We start from the raw sequence: 21675 nt of genomic DNA on the forward strand, positions 1-21675 counted from the left end.
AATTCTTAATGAGTAATTAATATTGATCGACATGACCACCTTCCACTTTGAAAAATTGTTGCTAACGTTCTAAAGCAGACTGAAACATTCTTGGCAGCTCGTTCGGTGTACAATGTTTTCTTATAATGCGATTTGTCGAGTCTTGGCAAAAATATAGCTGCGTTTTCATTAAAATGAATCGTTAAAATAGATTATAACTACCCTGTATGTTATAAATACTTACTTTCTCTATGAAAGTAGGATACATTTTATGTTTTTAGTTTGTGTCAAAAATAGAAAACGTACTACATATATCAACGATACGATTCCAGAACAATTTATATTGTACTTTGCTCATTGCTGTAAACTATCGTACTTGCGTTTCACTCGTTCGGCACAGTGCCAGCTTTCGAGATTTCTAAAGCCTCGCTGTTGAAAGTATTGTTGATCGATTGGTACCCGAAGATTGTTTCCAGTCGAATAATGCTGTTTGACTTTATGATCGAAAGTGAGGAAGCGAAACGCCACGGCGCGTCGCGCCATGATAATGGCACTAATGTGATTAACGTTGACACGCTGAACGAGGAGACCTACCCACCGCGTGCAAATCAATTGGAAACTATTGGAACTGGATAGAATACACTTGGAAGACGTTAGTCGAATTAGCGATAAACTTCGAAGTTATGCGAGATCGCATAACTATTCCGAATTATTCGTTTAACTATCGAAACAGACACTATTTTATTCAAATCTGTGCATGAAAATTATACAATAATGTGTGTTGATGTAACTACTTGTAGGTTTAGAAAAACTTTTATTATCTCCTTACGTCATCGCGTAATTAATTGTTATTATTATCTAACTGATTGCCATTTAAAAGTGAATATCAATTATACTACAACATTCTTGATAGAAATGAATATATAGACTGTATTAATCGCGTAATTACATTTTTGAAACCACTTTGAAAGTCTGTTTAACGGTTAATTATTTTTCACAGCGATAAGACAACCATTGTGATTTATGTGCAAGCAACATGCCTTTCCATTAGCATTGCAAAATTGTCTTTTGGTAGTTTTATTATTCTTTCGAATGCAATACTAAGTTTAGACCAGTCTTGTATGTGGCCATGAAATATCCACACCATGAAATGAAATTTAGGTGTGGCATATACGTATTTATATCTTAACGTACCAGTATTATTGTTAAAAATGATGTAAAAATATTATGATTTAGGCAAGTTATAAATTGTAGTAACCTTCCCAAAAAACTCACTACACAGCATGTTTCAAATTCTAACGTGTTGAAGTAACCTAAATAACCGAAGATAACTTTTCATATACATATAATGATGATCATATAACTCATATTTTTATAATTTTTTGTAATGATTGGCGCCCAAAGAGACAAAAAAAAATGTATGTAATTAAGCATAGTAAGCAAAGACATACTTGAGTGGTACGAATGTCGACTACGCATAGCGACGGCCCTGGCGAGTCGTGAAAAGACTGTAATGGCCGTCTGGCGCGAACGCGTCGCGCAAAGCTGTCAATGAATATTTTCTTAACCTTCTCGTATACTACGGGAACCAAATACTTTTCGTGAATGGTTTCTTTACCAGAAATGTCTGTAGAATGCATTCCTGTGTAGTAAATTCCTGCTAGATAAAGGATTTTTCACATAAATACAAAAATAGATCGTACAAAGTACCGGCGTCGGCACATTTTCAAACTTTAACAAGCATTTACAACTATTAGGAAGTACATAGAAATATAATTGGCTATATGGATATGTAAAGAAGAGTCTCCTCTATCTCTTGACTCAAACTTCAACTTTCTCGTGTGTATAGCTTTTGCGTAATACCTCATTTTTTATCAAAATCATGCATTTTTACAAAAACCAATATTTTTCGAAAACGTTGCGTGGTAGAGCAATTCTGCTTTCGGATTTGATTTTAGAATGACAAAGTGTATATGGTAAGAATCACCCAACAGGTATTGCAAAATAATTCTGGTGTTGGACAGTGTTATCTATGATTAATTTTGTTGCCATGAATTTAAATGCTAGTCTCGAAACGTACTCGCTCAGTTTATGACGAGACAGCATTGAAAAGTTGCTTCTCACGGCACTCGATCGAAAGAAAGGAATGTACTCGGTCTGTGCTATAGACTCTATGGTCACGCCCATCTTTGTGGTATTCACCTCTGATATTACCTGTAATAGTAAACTACCGAGATTTACCATGATTTATCGCACATTTTTTCATCGGCGAACCCACAAAGCTCGTTTCGTGCCGCAGGAGTTGTTTTATCGACAAGCTGACTACATATACACGATTCGGCAGTTATCGAAGAAACTATTGTGATGGCATGGCGGGTTCCTTCTCATGGAGGTCGTAACGTTCTCAGCGCTAACATCAAACTGACCTAACGTCAACATGCTCGTGATGTTTAAAAATGTTGGCATTACGTACACACTGTTCCATTCAGAAAATCTGTTCGCAAAAATAGTAAAAACAACTTCCCAATCTCTTTGTACAGGGGAAAGTTGCTAATATTGAACCACTTAAGAAATTTTGAATCCTCCGGTGTAATTCGCTAGATACATTTTTAAAAAGAAAAACAGTACGTTGTTGTACGTTTTGAAGTATTACTAATCGTATCGATTTATCTCCAAAATCGCAACTACCTGAAATATTAAGCGTATGTAAAAGTCTTAGTTTTTCGTTCAATCATTCATGCATAATGACTTATATTCATAACTTATAGGGTTGTAAAGAAATTATACGTCACGATTATCATAAATTATTCTACACCCTCGGTTGCGTGGAAATTGACGTAAGAAAGCTGCTGCAAAATTAATTTCAAGGTCAAAAGGTCAACAATTTTTTTATTGCGTCTTACTCTATTCATCGCAAGGACAAAAAGTACAAAAGGAACCATGGGTCGAAACTCAACCGTTCTCTTAAAAAATAGCGATAATGTTTTTTCATTGTCAAATTGATTTTATTTATATTATATTTTCGATATATTTCACGTGCCAACAAATAATTTCCAACGGCTTCATCAGTAGCACACACTATACATGTATACACCATCTGACTGAGGAATGAAAAAATAATATAAATAAAATCAGTCTGATAATGAAAAAACGTTACCATGATTTTTTAACACTAGATTTACGATACCCGCCAAAACAATGAATTTTAATGTTTTTAATTTACGAATATTGAGATTGTAAAGATGCAACCATGAGGAATTACAGATTTAACACGTTCACGGACAGTAAAAATTTCAGTGAGCTGCAAAAATAGACAGGCAATTTTTCTTGAAACTAGTTGTACTATCCGAAATCTGATTAGACATAAACAATAATAATACGTTAAGTGTCATTAGTAATGACAGTTGGTCATTACTTTGAAATGTACATTAATTACAAAAACTTAAGGTTGTATAAAATTAAATGAATAAAAAGTGGCTTTAAAATTTGAATACTATAGCATTCATATCATTTTGCATCACTATGAAAATAAATGCTATAGCATTCACGTCCGCGAACGTGTTAACAAATTCTTGGGTATACAGGGTGGCTCACCTAACTCGACTATCTAAAATATCTCGCTTGTTTTTTGTGATAGAAGAAAATTTCAAAGGAAAACATTAGTTGGTTCAGAGGGGAAAATACTATGATAGGTAAAAAAATTTGTTCAAGGTTATATTTTCTAAGATTTTAAGATCATTGAAATTTTTTTAAAAGGAATGATATATTTTTATTATCGCTGTATGATAGGCAAAGTCAAGACGAATCCAACGACCTGTAATATTATGACCTTCACGTGACCTTGAGTATGAAAAAATCATAAAAGTAGGGCATTTGATGTAAATAGTTAAATAACGATGACATGATCCCCCTATGGTATCAAGAAATGTTCTTGAACCTTAACTAATGATTGTAAACACGCTTACAATAAATTGTAAACACTGATAAAAATTCTTCTCCTTTCGGTGACTCTAATTAGTACGTTTAAGAAATTCATCGGTTTTTATTCGATTGCGAAAGACAACGTTACTTCTCTGAAACGATGGTGTACAACGAGACAGAAAAGATACAAATGATTTTAGTTTATGGTGAGGCTAAAAGTAAATGAGTACAAGCATCTCAACTGTACGCAGAAAGATACTATGTACAAGGTGTCGAAAAATTGGACGTTCTTTAAGGAATTTTCAAAGAAAGTGTGTCCCGAATATTATAACGTCTCATCAATCGGTTACATAAATGTATTGAAGTTAATGGACATCATTTTGAACACTTGCTGAAATAAATTTTCCTTTATTATTTATTCTGTCATCGTTATTTAAATATTTACATCAGTGTCCTACTTTTATGACTTTTTCATACTCAAGATCACGTGAAGGTCATAATATTACAGGTTGTTGGATTCGTCTTGACCTTGCCTATCATACAGCGATAATAAAAATATATCATTTTATTTAAAAAAACTTCGATGACCTTGAAATCTTAGAAAACATAACTTGAACAAATTTTTTTGCCTATCGTAATGTCACGTTCCCATGCAAGGGAACGCGACGCTCCCGGCTCACGCTTAACGCGTTTAGCGGGAGCTGCCCCCACCACAGAACGTACTCGTCGCGAGGTGGCCACCTGCGAAGGAGCTCGCCACCATACAAACAAAAACACAATCGAAAACAAAACCAAGTAAGAAGATTTCCTAGAAAAATCCAAAAATAGATACAAATATGGAGGAAACGGCCGTATAAATACGAGTGGCAAAGAGCCACTCGCGCTCAGATTCCTCCAGACCCTTCGAAGGTGCGGTCCTTGCCAGCACCTTCCAAAATCCACCAGAAGGTGCGGTCTTCGCCAGCACCTCCTGGCTAACTACATTAATATCACCAATTATTTAAGCACACATACACATTAACACTTCTTTTATAAACACGAACATTCACGCACACACTACACACACATTTGTATATATAAAACAGTTTCTTCTTCTTAATATACATATTTTATTTATCAACTAACAGTTTTCTTTCCTTTTTTTTTCCCTATAAGCTCACCTCCTTCTCCCTGCGAAATAAACCCCGAAACTCCGTAATTAAAACGTAACAGATAAAAATTTGGTGACAGCGGTGGGGTTTCGCACATGATACGCGGAGAAGGAAAAGCTTTGGGAAAAAGTTAGAAATTTATATTAAAATGCCTCTTACACGGCAACAAAAACTTACTGAAGGAGAAGTAGAAGTATTGTTGGAGCAACTCCAGAAAAAGGAACAGCTACTAGCTGAACAACAAGAACAATTTAAAGAAACACAGAAAAATTTCGAAGATTTCTTAGAGACGGAAAGAGAGAAAGTTCGATTAGAAGAAGATGATAAAATTAAAATGCTAACACAAACTGTTTTAAATTTACAAACTCAACTCACCGAGAAAAGTAGGCAAGTCAGCTCCCCTCAAGCATCGTTAACACAAAATCACTCTTCCTCACAAAAAATTCAAGATGTCATTCAAGACATACCGACATTTTCGGGAAGTAATATCCCAATCAATAGGTTTTTTCAAGCCTGTCGACGAGCTCGGGATGCTCTCTCACCTTGTCAAGAGCCAGACCTAGTCAAATCAATTAGATTAAAAATTTTTGGCAGAGCCTACTGCATCATAGAAGATGAGGAATTTTCTTCAATCGATAATCTTTTAGATTCTCTTCATACCAAACTACTTCCTCAAAAATCATCATATTTTTACCGTGGTCAATTATCAGATATTTTCAAGGGTCTTAATGAACATATCATAGACTATATCCAGCGTGTCAAAAATTTAAAAAATACAATTGTAGCTTCAGAACGACAGGAAGGTCGCCCAACAGATCCCAAAATAGATGAGTTCGTTCTAGAATATTTTGTTAAGGGCCTCCCGTCCAATATTCAAATATTACTAAAATTCAGAGGTTATAATAACCTTAATGAGGCATATAATCACTCAATAAATATTTTTAATGATTTAGAACAAGAACAAGCTAGATTTAGGCCGTCGACCCTAAATTCAACGGCACCTGCTTTCACGCCGCGAAGACCGGCACCTCATTATAATAATAATAATCTTAATAATAATAATAATAATAATAATGATAAAATGCGGTTCCCTAACTCGCCGAAAAGTTGCAACTACTGCAACCGGCTTGGTCACACTCATACAGAGTGTTTCAAAAACCCTCAAAATCGTCCCTCAACTTCGGGAAACGAAAACAAACCCCCGCCGACGGACGACCGGCGAGGGGGAACAATCGGGCGTCCTACCTTCCCAATCTCCTCCGAACTTACCATATCAGAGGAACCTTCGATTCTGTCGTCGAACTAGACCTCTCACATCCCATAGGACCCACTAAATTTTTGATAGACACGGGAGCAGAACCGAATTTAATAAAAAAGAGCCAAGTATCTAATCTTCCCTTAAATAAAGCTGTGATCTTGAGACTAAGTGGTATCACGTCGCAAGTAGTGAAAACCCTCGGATCCTTAGGGATCCAAATATTTAACAAAACCCACGAATTTCACGTCGTCCCTAACGACTTCCCTATACCATACTCTGCAATCCTAGGATCAGAGTTTTTAAAAAAGGCTAATGCCACTATCTCGTACCAAGATCACTGCCTCTCGCTCGGCTCAATACGAATTCCCTTTGCCGATCCTCCAAAACATTTAATTCCCCCACGTAGCATCACCACGATCCCCGTTTTTATTAAAAATCCACACGTGAAAGTAGGTTTCATTCCCCGCTTGAAAGTCGGTCCAGGCATCTTCGCAGGAGAATGTGTAGTAAAAAACAATAATGGGCAAGCATTTATTAAAATATTCAACACAAGGGATCAGGAGTTCAATGTGAAAATACCATGGCTGAATCTCGAGGAAATCGACGAAATAGAAAATCCCCCCAAACACAATTATATAATTAACAAAGAAACCCCCCAAAAAATATTGCAAGTCAACACCTCGAGATCAGCAGGAATCTTCTCCCAAATTGACACAAACCACCTGAACGTTGAAGAGAAAGAGCACGTCCAAAAAATAATTTCAAAACATAATGATATTTTTTACTGCGAAGGTGACCAATTAACGGCAACTCAGCTAACCACACATCAAATCCACACCACTGATAATATTCCGGTAAACCATAAACAATATAGATTTCCCCCTATCCACAGAGAAGAAATAAATAAACAAATAACAGAATTATTAGATAAGAAAATAATAGAACCATCATACTCTCCATACAATTCACCTCTGTGGATAGTCCCCAAAAAACCAGATTCTGCTGGAAACAAAAGATGGCGAATGGTCATCGACTTTCGCCATTTAAATGAAAAGACGGTTGGAAACGCATATCCGCTCCCCAATATCACCGAAATATTGGATCAATTGGGAGGAGCTAAATATTTTAGCGTGCTGGACTTGGCTTCTGGCTTTCACCAGATACCAATGGACAAGAACGATGCTCAAAAGACCGCCTTTTCATCCCCGCATGGCCATTTTCAATTCCTTCGTATGCCGTTTGGTCTAAAAAATGCACCGGCAACTTTTCAAAAACTAATGGATACAGTTTTAACTGGGTTACAAGGAACCGAGATGTTCGTATATATGGATGATATAGTCCTTTATTCAAGCTCATTACAAGAACATTCAATTAAATTTAACAAACTAGCCGAACGCATACGATACGCCAACCTTCACCTTCAACCTGAAAAATGCAAATTCTTATGCAAAGAAGTGCATTATTTAGGACATATAATTTCTGAAAAAGGAATTAAACCCGATCCGAGCAAAATATCCGCCATCCAAAATTTCCCAACTCCTCGAACCCCGCGAAACATAAAACAATTTCTAGGCCTCAGCGGCTATTATCGCCGATTCATTCCCAATTTTTCCGGTCTAGCTAAACCACTGACCCTATTATTAAAAAAACAAATAAAATTCAATTGGCAAAATGAGCAGGAACAATCTTTTCGAGACCTGAAAGAAGCTCTTTGTAGCGAGCCGGTATTGCAATATCCAGATTTTAATCAAACATTTTTAGTTACTACCGATGCATCTAACCATGCTATCGGGGGAGTCTTAAGCCAAGGGCAAATTGGGCAGGACCTTCCTATCGCGTTTGCCTCTCGATCATTAAACCCTGCCGAGATCAATTACTCAACTATTGAAAAGGAACTTCTCGCAATAGTGTATTGCACTCAACATTTCCGCCCTTATCTATATGGGAAAAAATTCACTTTGATCACGGATCATCAACCCTTGGTCTGGCTCCACAAGGTTAGGGACCCTACATCCCGTCTCGTCCGCTGGCGATTAAAGCTTGCGGAATTCGAATACGAAATCAAATATAAACCGGGCAAAGTCAATTACAACGCCGATGCGCTCTCCCGAAATCCTCCCTCACAAAACTTGAAGACCAGCCCCCAGGACGAAGAAGAACCTCAAGATTCCGAAGAACCCCCACAAACCCCCCAAAACCCTCCATCACCATCCTTAGGGCAGTGGCAGCCAATGGAGATTCCCCAAACCCCTGAAGAGGAACCTCAAGATTCCGAAGAACCCCCACAAATTCCCCAAAACCCTCCATCGCCATCCTTAGGGCAGTGGCAGCCAATGGAGATTCCCCAAACCCCTGAAGAGGAACCTCAAGATCCCGAAGAACCCTCACAAACCCCCCAAAACCCTCCATCGCCATCCTTAGGGCAGTGGCAGCCAATGGAGATTCCCCAAACCCCTGAAGAGGAACCTCAAGATTCCGAAGAACCCCCACGAACCCCCCAGCCATCCTTAAGGCTTTGGCAAATCACAGAAACTCCACACAGCCCTCCAGAAGACCCCGAAGAACAAAATCACCCTGCCGAAGACTCCTCTGAGGACTCTGAAGAAGAAGAGATATTATCCTCGGGAGACGAAGAACATGGAAACATCTCTTCAAACATAATAGAAACACGAGACTGTCTTCATATGAGAAAGGACAATTTAGTGTATTTAATCACCTCTTCAGGAGAACCTTTCGATGAAGGAGCTCGCCAATTGCAGGACTTCGCAAAATTTCCCCTGCATAATAATTTGACCCTCGGAGAACCTAGCATCCGCATGTACAACAGGAAGAAATATATAGGACTCCCAATCACGAAGGGACCTCAAAACCAAATAAGCAAACGAATGTTAGTAAAATGTTTCGAAAAATTACAAGAAATAATTTACGAAGAAACAATTAGTTCGTTCTCAATCAGTAAACCAGCAAGGACGGACCAAGTAAATTGGCAACCGATATTAGAACAATTAGAAGACAAGATCTTGCACCTTCCAATACAGGTCACGGTCTGTCAAAATCTTGTAAAAATACCACCAATTTCGAAGAGAAATCAGATATTGGAAAGGTTTCATGCCTCGGCACCATCTGGCCACAAGGGCGTAACCAAAACACACGCAAGAATTAGGGAATACTTTTTCTGGGAAAATATGAAAAAGGATATCTCTACATACATACAGAATTGCCTAAACTGCCAATTACGGAAGCTAGTAAGAGTAAAGAATAGACAACCAATGACTCTAACGGACACACCTGGAAGAGCATTCGATAAGGTATCAATAGACATGGTCGGACCACTACCCGTTACCCGGAAAGGAAACAAATATCTCCTTACAATCCAGGATTTACTAACAAAGTACTCTTTGGCTATTCCATTATCAACTGGACTTTCAAACACCATCAGCAGCGCATTTTTAAAACATTTCATCTACAGATTTGGAAGCCCAAAGTGCTTATTAACAGATCAAGGTCCAAACTTAACAAGCACAACAATTAAAAATTTATTAAAAAGATTTAAAATCACACATATTCAAACCTCAGCATACCACCCACAGAGCAATGGATCGTTGGAAAGGGCCCACCATGTCCTAAAAGAATACCTGAAGCAATATATTACAAACAAAAATCAATGGGATGATTGCACAGAGGCTGCTGTATTTTCATATAATACCAGTGTTCACGAGGGAACAAAATTCTCACCTCACCATTTGGTGTTTGGAAATACGGCAAGACTACCATTTATACAAGACTTAATAAATGAAGACCCTGAGGAAACATATGAAGATTACCTCGTCCAACATATCAAGAATTTAAAGAAATTACAAATTCAAGCAAGAAACAACTTGATTGCAGCAAAAGAAAAATCAAAATATTATTATGACAAAAAAATACATCCGCAACAATTAAAAGCAGGAGACAGCGTTTTTATACTTCTTCACGATAAGACCAAACTAGCACATCAATACTCCGGACCACATCTAGTATTAAAGATTTTACCCAAAAATAATATAAAGGTGCGAATCAAAGGAAAAATGAAGATAATCCACATGGACAGATGCCGCATCTCTAAAATTCAAGCGAAATTATAACACACACAAAAAAAAAAAAAAATGAGATTTTTCAAATCTCATTTTTTCCATAGGGGGGAGGTGTCACGTTCCCATGCAAGGGAACGCGACGCTCCCGGCTCACGCTTAACGCGTTTAGCGGGAGCTGCCCCCACCACAGAACGTACTCGTCGCGAGGTGGCCACCTGCGAAGGAGCTCGCCACCATACAAACAAAAACACAATCGAAAACAAAACCAAGTAAGAAGATTTCCTAGAAAAATCCAAAAATAGATACAAATATGGAGGAAACGGCCGTATAAATACGAGTGGCAAAGAGCCACTCGCGCTCAGATTCCTCCAGACCCTTCGAAGGTGCGGTCCTTGCCAGCACCTTCCAAAATCCACCAGAAGGTGCGGTCTTCGCCAGCACCTCCTGGCTAACTACATTAATATCACCAATTATTTAAGCACACATACACATTAACACTTCTTTTATAAACACGAACATTCACGCACACACTACACACACATTTGTATATATAAAACAGTTTCTTCTTCTTAATATACATATTTTATTTATCAACTAACAGTTTTCTTTCCTTTTTTTTTCCCTATAAGCTCACCTCCTTCTCCCTGCGAAATAAACCCCGAAACTCCGTAATTAAAACGTAACAGTAATATTTGCCTCTCTGAACCAACTAATGTTTTCCTCTGAAATTTTTTTCTATCATAAAAAAGAAGCGAGATATTTTAGATGCTTAAGTTAGGTGAAACACCCTGTACATTATTGAAAAAATGGCTACAAATTTTGATATATATGTTCATGTAATTTTTATAAAGTAACGTAATATAGTAATTTTTAGTGCTCTATAAACCTAGTATTAAGAGAACGATTAAGTTTTTACCGATGATTCCGTTTGCACTGTTTATCCTTGCGATGAATAGAATATGAGGCAATAAAAAAAAACGTTGACTTTTTCGTAGTACGTATACAAACGCGGTTGTGGTATTTACAAGCACTATTGCGCCATTGTTTCAATTCAGACAATGTATCTTAAAAAAATAGTAGAAACATATCATGGTATCAAGCTGAAGTGTTTATGCATGCCTGTATGTGACACAGCGAGGAGAGATTCTATGAAATTCTGCACACTTTCTTGCAAAAATAAGAGCAATTTTATGCACTGTAAGGTAAGAAACAAGCTAGAATTTGCGTGCCCGATTCGAATTCGCGCCTCTCTCTTTTCTTGCAAAGCTGGACAAGAATGCATTGCCCCGATCGTAAATAGCGCCACGCTTTCTAAATTTCTGACTTTTTATGCCTAATACACTCATTAACACAAACTCATTTTCATGGCTCTTAGAGAAGCGTGAAAAACCAGACAAAAACTTTCTTTCTGCGCGTTGTCAAACTTATTTTATTAAAATCCGTTTTGGCATCCTAAAAGTTCGTAGTCATTTGAAACACCGGACTGTCGTTCCTGCAATAGCTTCCGGTAATATTTTTCCGTTTAGAAACGGATTCAAAGATCTTTTGTCTTTTTTTCTGCTTCAACCCATTTCGATGAAATTTTAAGAAGAAATTTAAGAGCATTAATATATTGTTTTCGCTACGATCAAATTATTAATGAAAAATATAAATTTATATTTAGCATCCCGTGTTCTACCAAGCATTGAAATCACCTGAATGGCGCGGCGCGGCGCGGCGCTTACGTCAATACATTCTACATTCACGAATTCATTATGCAAAAGGTGGCTACAATTTTAATCCGTACTTTGTACCCTTTGTTCTATAATTCTTTGTCGCGTAGATTCACGGTAATGTAAACAATTTTTTAAACAAAATCCTTTTTAAATTTTTACAATTACCATTTAATGTTTCGCTTACAATTTAGGAGTTACAATCACAATCAGTGACAGATGAACATTATTAACTAATTATTACCTAAATATTACTACTTAACACATTACTAACCGATAGTTATTTAATATGTACTTTCAAAAGAATCGTGGAGTTTCAATTGAGACCCTATCGCTGAAAATAGAATCCCAGACATTATCATTAAACAGAATCATTCAATATGTTTTTCGCAAAGACACAATGTTTTACACTAATGGATAAACCTTCCTTTATTTTTTACTGTTTTGATCATTCAATAAAGCCGATTTTTGTGTACACTTTTTACGTAATTCTAGATGAAAGCTATCTGGGCGTGTCAAATTGTAGTTTACAAATCATTAAAAGTATCTATTACTTTACGTGCCATCTTTGAAAACCATTCAATCGATATCGTTCCATATTTTTTTTTAATTATTTTTATATCTTGAAAACATGTTGACGAATTTACAATCGATATGTTTTCAGTTCAATGTATTTTTGAATGCTCTTCTTTCATGAATAATGTTCAAATAATTTTGTCCACTAGCGTAGACTTTACGTCTTACACGCACTTCTTGGTCGTGAGTTCCAGAGATCAAGCAGCGCCGCCACAGTGTGCAAAAATGCCAAAACGCTGGTCATAGGACAATTTTTCGAAGTAACGAATGTTGTTCATTTTAGTTGTGATGTTATTAAGTAAAAGTTCAAACTATAAGAAACAATAAAAATTAATTTTAACATTGCTAAATTATATCTCTAGTTCTGTTTTCCTTGATTCAAATACTGTGAACTGTAATGCTTATTAAATCTGTACACTTTGGAGTATAATTTTGTTATTAAAAATTGTTCCTCGATGACTAAATAATGCAATTTTAATGTTAAAATTACTTTCGTGACCATGGATAAGCATGTATGTATATGTATAGTTTAAAATGTACGGTTTCATAAAGAAAAATCATTTTATCCGAAGTTCATATTAAATAACAAAGAAGAAACACAAAACGCATGCTCGTTTTGCATGGGAAGTATTTGCAAATATGTCTGAAACAATATCCTAAAAAAAAAATTTTGCACATGTCCGCGCCAAATAAAGAAATTAATGTTTTAGTTTTAAATGTTAAACAGCAGGATATCAATAATATTATGTGCTTGCGGTCGGATCTCACTAATGAGTATATTGTACAAACAATACTACTCCTGGAGTCTAACTTCTATATATTTAAAATATAATATAATATAATATAATATAATATAATATAATATAATATAATAATAATATATAATAATAATTTGGTTATTTTTTCATGAAAATTGACAAATCGGTATCAATATACAAATATTTTTAAATTGAGGATTCTATGTTGCTATCGAAAAGGCATCCTCAATTTAATAAATAAGGAAACCTATGCAATTTTATATTTACTTTTAATGTTTTTAATAAAACGGCTTTATTATTCAATGCATTCTATATGGAGATTTTTACAGACGCTGTTCACGAGTTCCAAATGAATCTTTGCTACTGAACAAGCTGAGTTGTTCGAAACGCCTCAAGTGTATGAATTATAAATGATTCGAAAAATATTGTGTCGATACGGCAAAATTATTCGTTAATTGATACCCTTGGTTCTACATGCCACCATCAGTATACAAGATTTTGATGCATGAACTATCAGTAGTCGAAAACTCCATCTTACCGATTAGTGCCTATTCAGAACAAGTTCTGGAAACTTCAAACAAATTATTTAAAAAATATAGAGCAGAATATGGTCGAAAGATGTTACGAATTAAAATAAATAAGGACATATTTCACAGGATGATGGTATATTTGGATCCATATATTTCACTGATTGTAAGTGATATTCAACATAAAATCTCTAAGAAAAAAATACCATCTGAAAGTTTTACAACTATTAACAGATGCATCAGTAGAAAATCAATGTATTGATTCTGATTCTCAGGACATACATACTAGAAATAAACAGATTTAAAAAAGTATTTACCATTTTGTTGATTTGTTTTGTACACTTTACGATTATAAGAATATAAACTTTTTTATGTATGCACATTTGTTTAAAACATTTATGTTAAAACAAATGTTCATAGATAGAAAAACGTTTATACTCTTATATAGATATATACAATCACTTTTTTGATAAATATTTAATTTTTTCTTCACGAACGATTAATTAAAATGTCAATCTAACATTAAATTCGTGATCAACGACCTCAAAAACCTTAGTACACGGTATTTTTAGAAAGGCTTTTAATGTTCTTCTAGTGTTTTTAATGCTTGGCCAGCTTTTGGGCATTATTGTACACAGTGCGCCGCACAGTCGTGCCAAACCGGCAAAAAATCCATTTTATAAATTTTCGATTTTTATAAAAAAAAATTATTTTAGTATAGCCTAATAGTGCGTGCATGAGGTGCCAAAGTCAGATTTAAAAAAAAAATTTTTTAAGGAGATATACGCATGGTAAATAACCATTTCCTCGCTCCTGGGAATTCATCAGTTTTCAGAGAGATAGTTATGTAATTACTCCGCCTATAATTGAATACTTAGGGATCTACAAATCATATGGGTTATTGCAAATGGCTTCAACTATTAACAGGCAAAAAAAATTTTCCAAAAAAAGTTGTTCAACATTAAGTAATATGGATTAACCTGAAGCCCCTTTGCGTTACGCACATTTTTTATTTATGGAGGAATATAAAAAATCCTTTGAATAGCTTCGATCTGGAACTAATCGTTTTGGCAAGTTATAATACTGATCTAGCTTTGTGCAAAATTTCATGAGATACGTCGAGATGCTTTCGCCGCAATTTAAGTTCAAATATCAACTTTCGGAATTTCCAAGAATGAATCGCGCGGAAGTGACCATTTTGATGTTTCAGGTGAAATTTTTAAAGGATACATATCAGATAATAAAAAAAGTGACATTCATACATATAAAAAAATATTTAATAACAATTTTTTATGTTAAATAAACAAAGTTTTCATTCACTGGACCACTGTCGCAAAGATGCAACAGGTATTTTTTGGTAGTGCTCCAATGAACGCTATAAAAATAATTTATGTAAGATAAAAAAAATTGTTGTTAAATATTTTTTTATACATAAAAAATTAATAAATCATATGCACTTCACATTTTTCTTTATTATTTAGAGATATCCCTAAAAAATTTCACCTGGAACATCAAATAATCGTAACTTCCGCACGATTCACTCTTGGAAATTCTGAAAGTTGATATTTAAACTTAAATTGTGGCGAATGGTCTCGAAGGGTCTCATGATTTTTTGCACAAAGTTAGATCACTATTACACCTTGCCAAAACTATTAGTTCCAGACCAAAATCTATTAAAGGATTTGTTGTATGCTTCCATAAATATAAAATGGGCAGAAAACAGAGATTTTCGATTAGCCCATATTACTTAATGTTAACAACTTTTTACAAAAATTTTTTTGCCAAATAAGCGTTGTATCTGTGGCAATCTCTCCACAAATTTTCCAACAAATTCGTTGGATAGTTTCGTGTTTACAGATTTTTTGCCGCTTTTTGGCCGTTTGGCACCACTGTGCGCCGTTCTTTGTATACAAAGGAAATACAACCACTTATCAATAGGAAGCGAATGACAATTAATTCCGCGGCCGGCGGAGCGGCTAAGTGAAGAAGAACGACGCGTACAGGTAGACACGGGTAGACACCGGTAGATGTAGAATGAAACGTAGAAAATGAAACAGAAAGAAGCCGTACGCGCCGGTGCTAGGAGCTGCGTTCAAGGAGAACCACAACAGTCAATTACGTAACCAAAGTTACGTTCCTCTATTCACGATCTTAACGCGAAACAGGAAATCCACCGTCTTTCTTTTTGCCATTTAGGACCCGTGGCACTATTTTGTTGAATGGTTGATCGTGCAAAGCTGTTGAAAGGGAGAAAAAAAGCAATCGAGATATACTCCTGAAATAAATTTCAAATTTTAAACGTGCTCTTCTTAAAACTGTGGTTTGGACGCAATAAATTAAAAACTGATTGAGATATTAACTTGTCATTTTAATTATATTTAAAACAAGAATATTCTTTCAAGGCTGATTATTATTATTATTATTTATTTATTGCTTTAAACCATATAAGGTTTATACATGTAGCACATACAATACAATTTAGATACAGCAAACTATACAATAATGTTGCTACAATATGACTTATAATTTGTAATTTAAAATTAGTTTACATTAGTTCTGTTAGGTTACAACTATCTCACTAGAATTTTATATAATTTAGGATTTTTGCACGATTTTTGACTTTGTAATGAGTAACGTTTTGAAAATTTTCTACGAATAATGTTGATTTTAGTTCCAACAACGATCCAAACTCCGACAGAAGACATTGATTTTGTAAAACAATTCGCCATCTTGATGTTAGTTCTGCCAGTAAAGGACTTTTTTCACACAAACTATTGTAGAATATGTATTAAACTTATACAATTAGCGTTTCTTTGATATCCAAAAAAATACTAAAGAATATAGTGGATACCTCGTAACAATGTACTAAAAGTCTGTATGTTGATCGATTTCACGCCATTCTAGAAAAAAAAATACCTACGAGATAATAATTTACCCTTTCATCAATGATGTGTAGTACTGTAATTACTGAATTATTCAAAATGATTTCAGACTTTTTATTTTGCGATTATTGAAACTAGAGTGTAGCATATTTGTTTATTGAAGTCTGTTGCGGCTTTTTTCATGTCACCACACTAAATTTTAGATATTCATAATGTTACAATTGACAAAAATCAAAAGAGTTTTACAAGAAAACGTAACCGAGATTGATGGATAAGTGTCACATAAGAATTTCTACAGTTCGTTTCTATTTGGAAAGTATGTGGAACTAATGTGGGTCACTGCATAAGGATGTTCTTGTAGGAAATTGTTGAATAAACTGATTTATTCAGACGTCTTATGATAAAGATCAAGTAAAACCGGACTAAATGTAGTTTTCTAATTTTCATAAAGCTATATAAACTATAGTGATTGTTCTTTGTAACAATCTAAAATGAATGTAGAATTGCACATTTGGATGCACTGAATCGATTAACACAATATATATTTATTCATGAGCTCGTAATGTAACTAATGAGTTGAAAATGAAATCTAGTCTGTATTATAAAACAAACTTTATTATTGTAATATTGCTCTATTATTTATTTTACGTTATTATAATTTTATATACAGGGTGGACCATGTAAATGGGAACACCTAAATATCTTCCGTATTTACGGTCCTATGAAAAAACTGCTCAGAACGAGGTTATACTATTTTAAGGGGCAAATGTAATGGTAAACAAGAAAGTTTAGGTATTTTTTTAATAAGATTTCAAGGTTATCGGTATTTTAATTTATTCAGAACGGTATATTTTTTACAATAGCATGGTAGATAATAAAGTGCATGACCTTGAGCAGAAAATAATCATGTTGGAGCGAGAAAGATGTAGTTTAAAACTTACGTGTTTCAGTCTGAATTATGTATTTAGTAACTTATACATTTGTTCATGCAGTTTCGAAATAAAGTTCGAATACATATAAATATTATCGCAATAGCACTTGCACGTTTATTTATGTACCTTTTTATTTAAATATATAACTGGAACAGCTTTCTGTAAAAAAAAGTATAAATCACTGTATTTTTATTCATTTTGCTTTATTAAAATCGACGATAAGGAATATGATATAATTTACGCATTCTGTGCAGATATTTCCGCATTTAAGATTAAGTTTACTCCTCGTGTCTAGGTGTAGGTTAAATATGTACTGGTAATGCTGTTTTCTAAGAGCACATAAAATTAACAATTAAAATTTTTCGGAGTGGCGGTAATTAAATAACCAATTATAGTCATTTGTCAACCGTCTATAGACAATTAAATTCGAATAGATTTAAAAAATTACTTCCAGTGAAACGATAATCATTTGAAAGATTAATCCTCATTATGACATAAAATTGACTGAGAAAAATGGTAGACGCACTTGTGCATCTATAATCAAGTGGTAATTACGATAACGATGGCGTTCCTATCAAATAATTAACAATGAAGTGCAGAAAAGGCAAAGAAATCGCAGCCTAACATGGATTTTTTAAATATCGTAACGTAAAAATTATGAAACTGGATAAATGGCTTTGTTTGATTCAGATGAATATTATTGGAAACCTGTGCTACAATTTCTAATCAAGCTTATGTGGCATTGAATAGTATAAGACTCATGCTCATGCTTCGTTGCACAAAATAATTATTGTGGTTTCTAATATAGCTATAACCGTTTTACTTTGCCAGTGTTACCTAATAAGTGTGTTATTATTGATCGAAATAATTATTTATTTCTTCCTCTTCTGCGCAATTGTTTGAGATCGCACAGAAGCGATCGTCTATGGTGGTTATTTCATGTTTTCAATTTATGGATTATTCAACTATCTGCGCATGGTACCCTTAATTTTTTTTTCAACGTTCGACCACTTTTTTAGCTTCGTCTTCATTATTAACATTTTTGAAGAATTACACCCAACACATCGCGAATGTCTAGCACTCATTTCAACAATATAGACTTATATTAATATATATGCATATTATTCGTTCTGTAACGTTGCAAAAACTGCAAAGGGCTCATCTGGATTAGTCCGGACCGGAACACTGTGGCAGAAATCGGGTTAACTTTGGCGGTTATATCGATTTCTGCCAGAGTGCACGAAAATGACTGGTTTTTTATTTTTTTAAGTATGTGTTAAAATTATATGTTAATAAAAATAACGAGATGATAAAACTGTAAAAATATAAACCTAGTATGTCATAACTTCTACAAGAAATCGACATTTCAAAATTTTTTTTATTTTTTAAAATTCGGTTTCGAAGCTAAAAATTCTGAAAAATTTATAGATGTGCATTCTAAAAGCTAAAATATGCCTGATTTTTCAGAATTTTCAATTAAAGAGGATAAAAGAAATGATGGAAAAACCTGATTTTTTGTTACCCCATTACTTACCACCCCCCATGTCGACATATAGGATTGAAAATTGGCACAAAGTATTTTCTTTGGATATACTATCCAATGGCCTATTGCAAATTCAATTTGGTTTGGAGGTACTTTTGACCTCCTTATCCAACTATACCCTCTATTTCGAAAAAAATTCAATATATAAATACTTTTGACTAATTGAACATTTTTAACACAGGTGCAGTCCAATGAAAGTGGAATCCGATATAATATGCTTACTTGTTAATTGTTCACGCAATCTTCATGTCAAAATGCAGTCATGTCGTAAATCAGCATCAGTTTTATATAAATCGCAACTATTTGAAAACGTGTATTTTTTTTAATTCTATATTGTAAAACAGATCGTGAATTCATTGTTTCGAAAAGAAAAGAAGATTACTGCTATACTAAAAACAAAATGGCATAGCTTTTAAAAAAATGCACGTTATTGGTACATGATGATGATGATAATAGGGATCGTGCTGGGTGCTTAGCTTGCTACGATAAAAATGAATACGATGCCTCACATGTATTATTCACGTGCCTGATGTATGTATATGGCTACAACATATTCCAAGAAATCAAATGTATTTATTCATTCGTATAATTTATTTAATAATATTAATTTCTTCATGGCAAAAATAAAGTTCCTCAATCTTCCATATAGACATTTTAGGTGTTCCATATTTGAATATATTAAAATTTAAGAATAATAAATAATTTATTTTTTAATTTGTATTAAATTTTATATATTTTAACATATTTGTATCACTGTTTCGAACTATCGATTTTGAGTTCTTTTAGATTTTCATTATAACTTCAAAGGTCTGAACTTTTTAAAATAAATAGGCACAATTATCTGTTACAATTATCTATGAACAAAAATCTCTAGTTTTCCATGCTTTTGAGATTAGATCTTTCATATTACCAACCTTTACTCTATTTATGTTTGCAATGAAGTAAACATGAGACTCGTTAGCCTCCAATTTTGATTTATTTGTTCGCCACTTCGCACTCTTGTTCGTCGTCGTTCCTCGAGGTTGTACATTGAAATAGAGGTGATAGTTGCTAACGCGTGATAAATAGTACACGTGTTACAGTATTAAAATGAGAACATTCTCGATGCAACTGGACCGTGTGCAGCTTCGTGTGAACGTTGTTGTGGGACAAGGACGACGATCGTTGATTTAAATAAATCTCACAATTAGCAGAAAATTTCCATGTAGGAGTTCTCGCGCTCCATTGGGATTATTCAGCTAGGATAAAGCATTGGATTGAATCATTGGTCAAGGATCGTTTGCAAGAACAGTTTGACCGCAATAGATTTGCAAAACCGATACAGGGTTCAAGTTAAAAAACGTTTGTTCACTGGGTGTGCGAGTACAGTGTTTACTCTATATATGTCTCGAAGCTGATAAAAGTCGCTATCCCCATTGTCATTTTCTACGTTCGGCGTGGATCAAAGAATAGTGTCTCCTGGCCGATATATGTCCCTGGCTAGACTCGTGTTTTGGATATACATATATCGAGTAAACACTGCAGTAGACCATACGTCTTCCCTTCTTATAAACGAATTAATATACAGGGTGGTCCACGCAACTTGCACACCTATATAACTTCCAAAGGATGCGTTGCACGAAAAAGTTTTGTATACAGAAGTTGCATGGTCTGAAGGGGTACATAATTTAGTGTATTTATTTTTTCTTACAGGTGGAAGTGTTTCGGAGATTTGAAGGTCGACTTTGTTTTTTTTAATGAAATACTATATTTTTTATACCAAAATATGGAAGAATGTCGAATTCTGAGTAAAAAAGTATTGACATTCATTAGCCCTAAACCTAATAATTAACGAGTAATTTCACTTTATATATATATATATATAGACGTCACCGGCTTCGCGTCCTCCCTCTATCTGCCCCTAAGGGCCGTGCGCGCGAGCATTGGTACCCTTTTCCATTTATCACCTATCAAATACAAAAGTTTTAAAATTATTTTACATTTCGGTTGTCCATGCAGGGTACAAAAAAAAAATAAATGCCCAAAGAAATGTAAAATCGTATCCATTCTGAGGTTTTTGTACTTTTTGTTAATAAATGAACAATCGGGTTGCTTAAAAAGATTTGATGCAATCCGGTTTTGGTATTCGCTATACAAGTTTCCCCTAAAAAGGAACACGTAGAAATAACTGAATACAGTTTAAAGAATTTAAAACTGCTGAATGAAAACTCGATCACTTATCATAAAACTGATTCATGAATAGATCATTCTGGCAGTCCATTCAATTAGCGCTCTTTCAAACAAAACGTCATTAGCATTTAACTAATCGAAAGTAAGCGTTCCCGTTGACATCATTTGTGTGTGTATCTTCAATTAGAAATGCG

The 21675-nt window shown here is 34.6% G+C and overlaps 2 protein-coding genes across 2 annotated transcripts in view; both read left to right on the forward strand.

Moving 5' to 3' along the window:
- The window catches only part of LOC143361999 (uncharacterized), a 533154-nt gene that overhangs the window by 353505 nt on the left and 157974 nt on the right, over positions 1–21675 (forward strand). The window lies entirely within an intron of this gene.
- Positions 1–21675, forward strand: part of LOC143362236 (uncharacterized) — a 90403-nt gene that overhangs the window by 19324 nt on the left and 49404 nt on the right. The window lies entirely within an intron of this gene.

The sequence above is a fragment of the Halictus rubicundus genome, chromosome 16 (assembly GCF_050948215.1).
Source record: "Halictus rubicundus isolate RS-2024b chromosome 16, iyHalRubi1_principal, whole genome shotgun sequence".
NCBI lineage: Eukaryota > Metazoa > Arthropoda > Insecta > Hymenoptera > Halictidae > Halictus > Halictus rubicundus.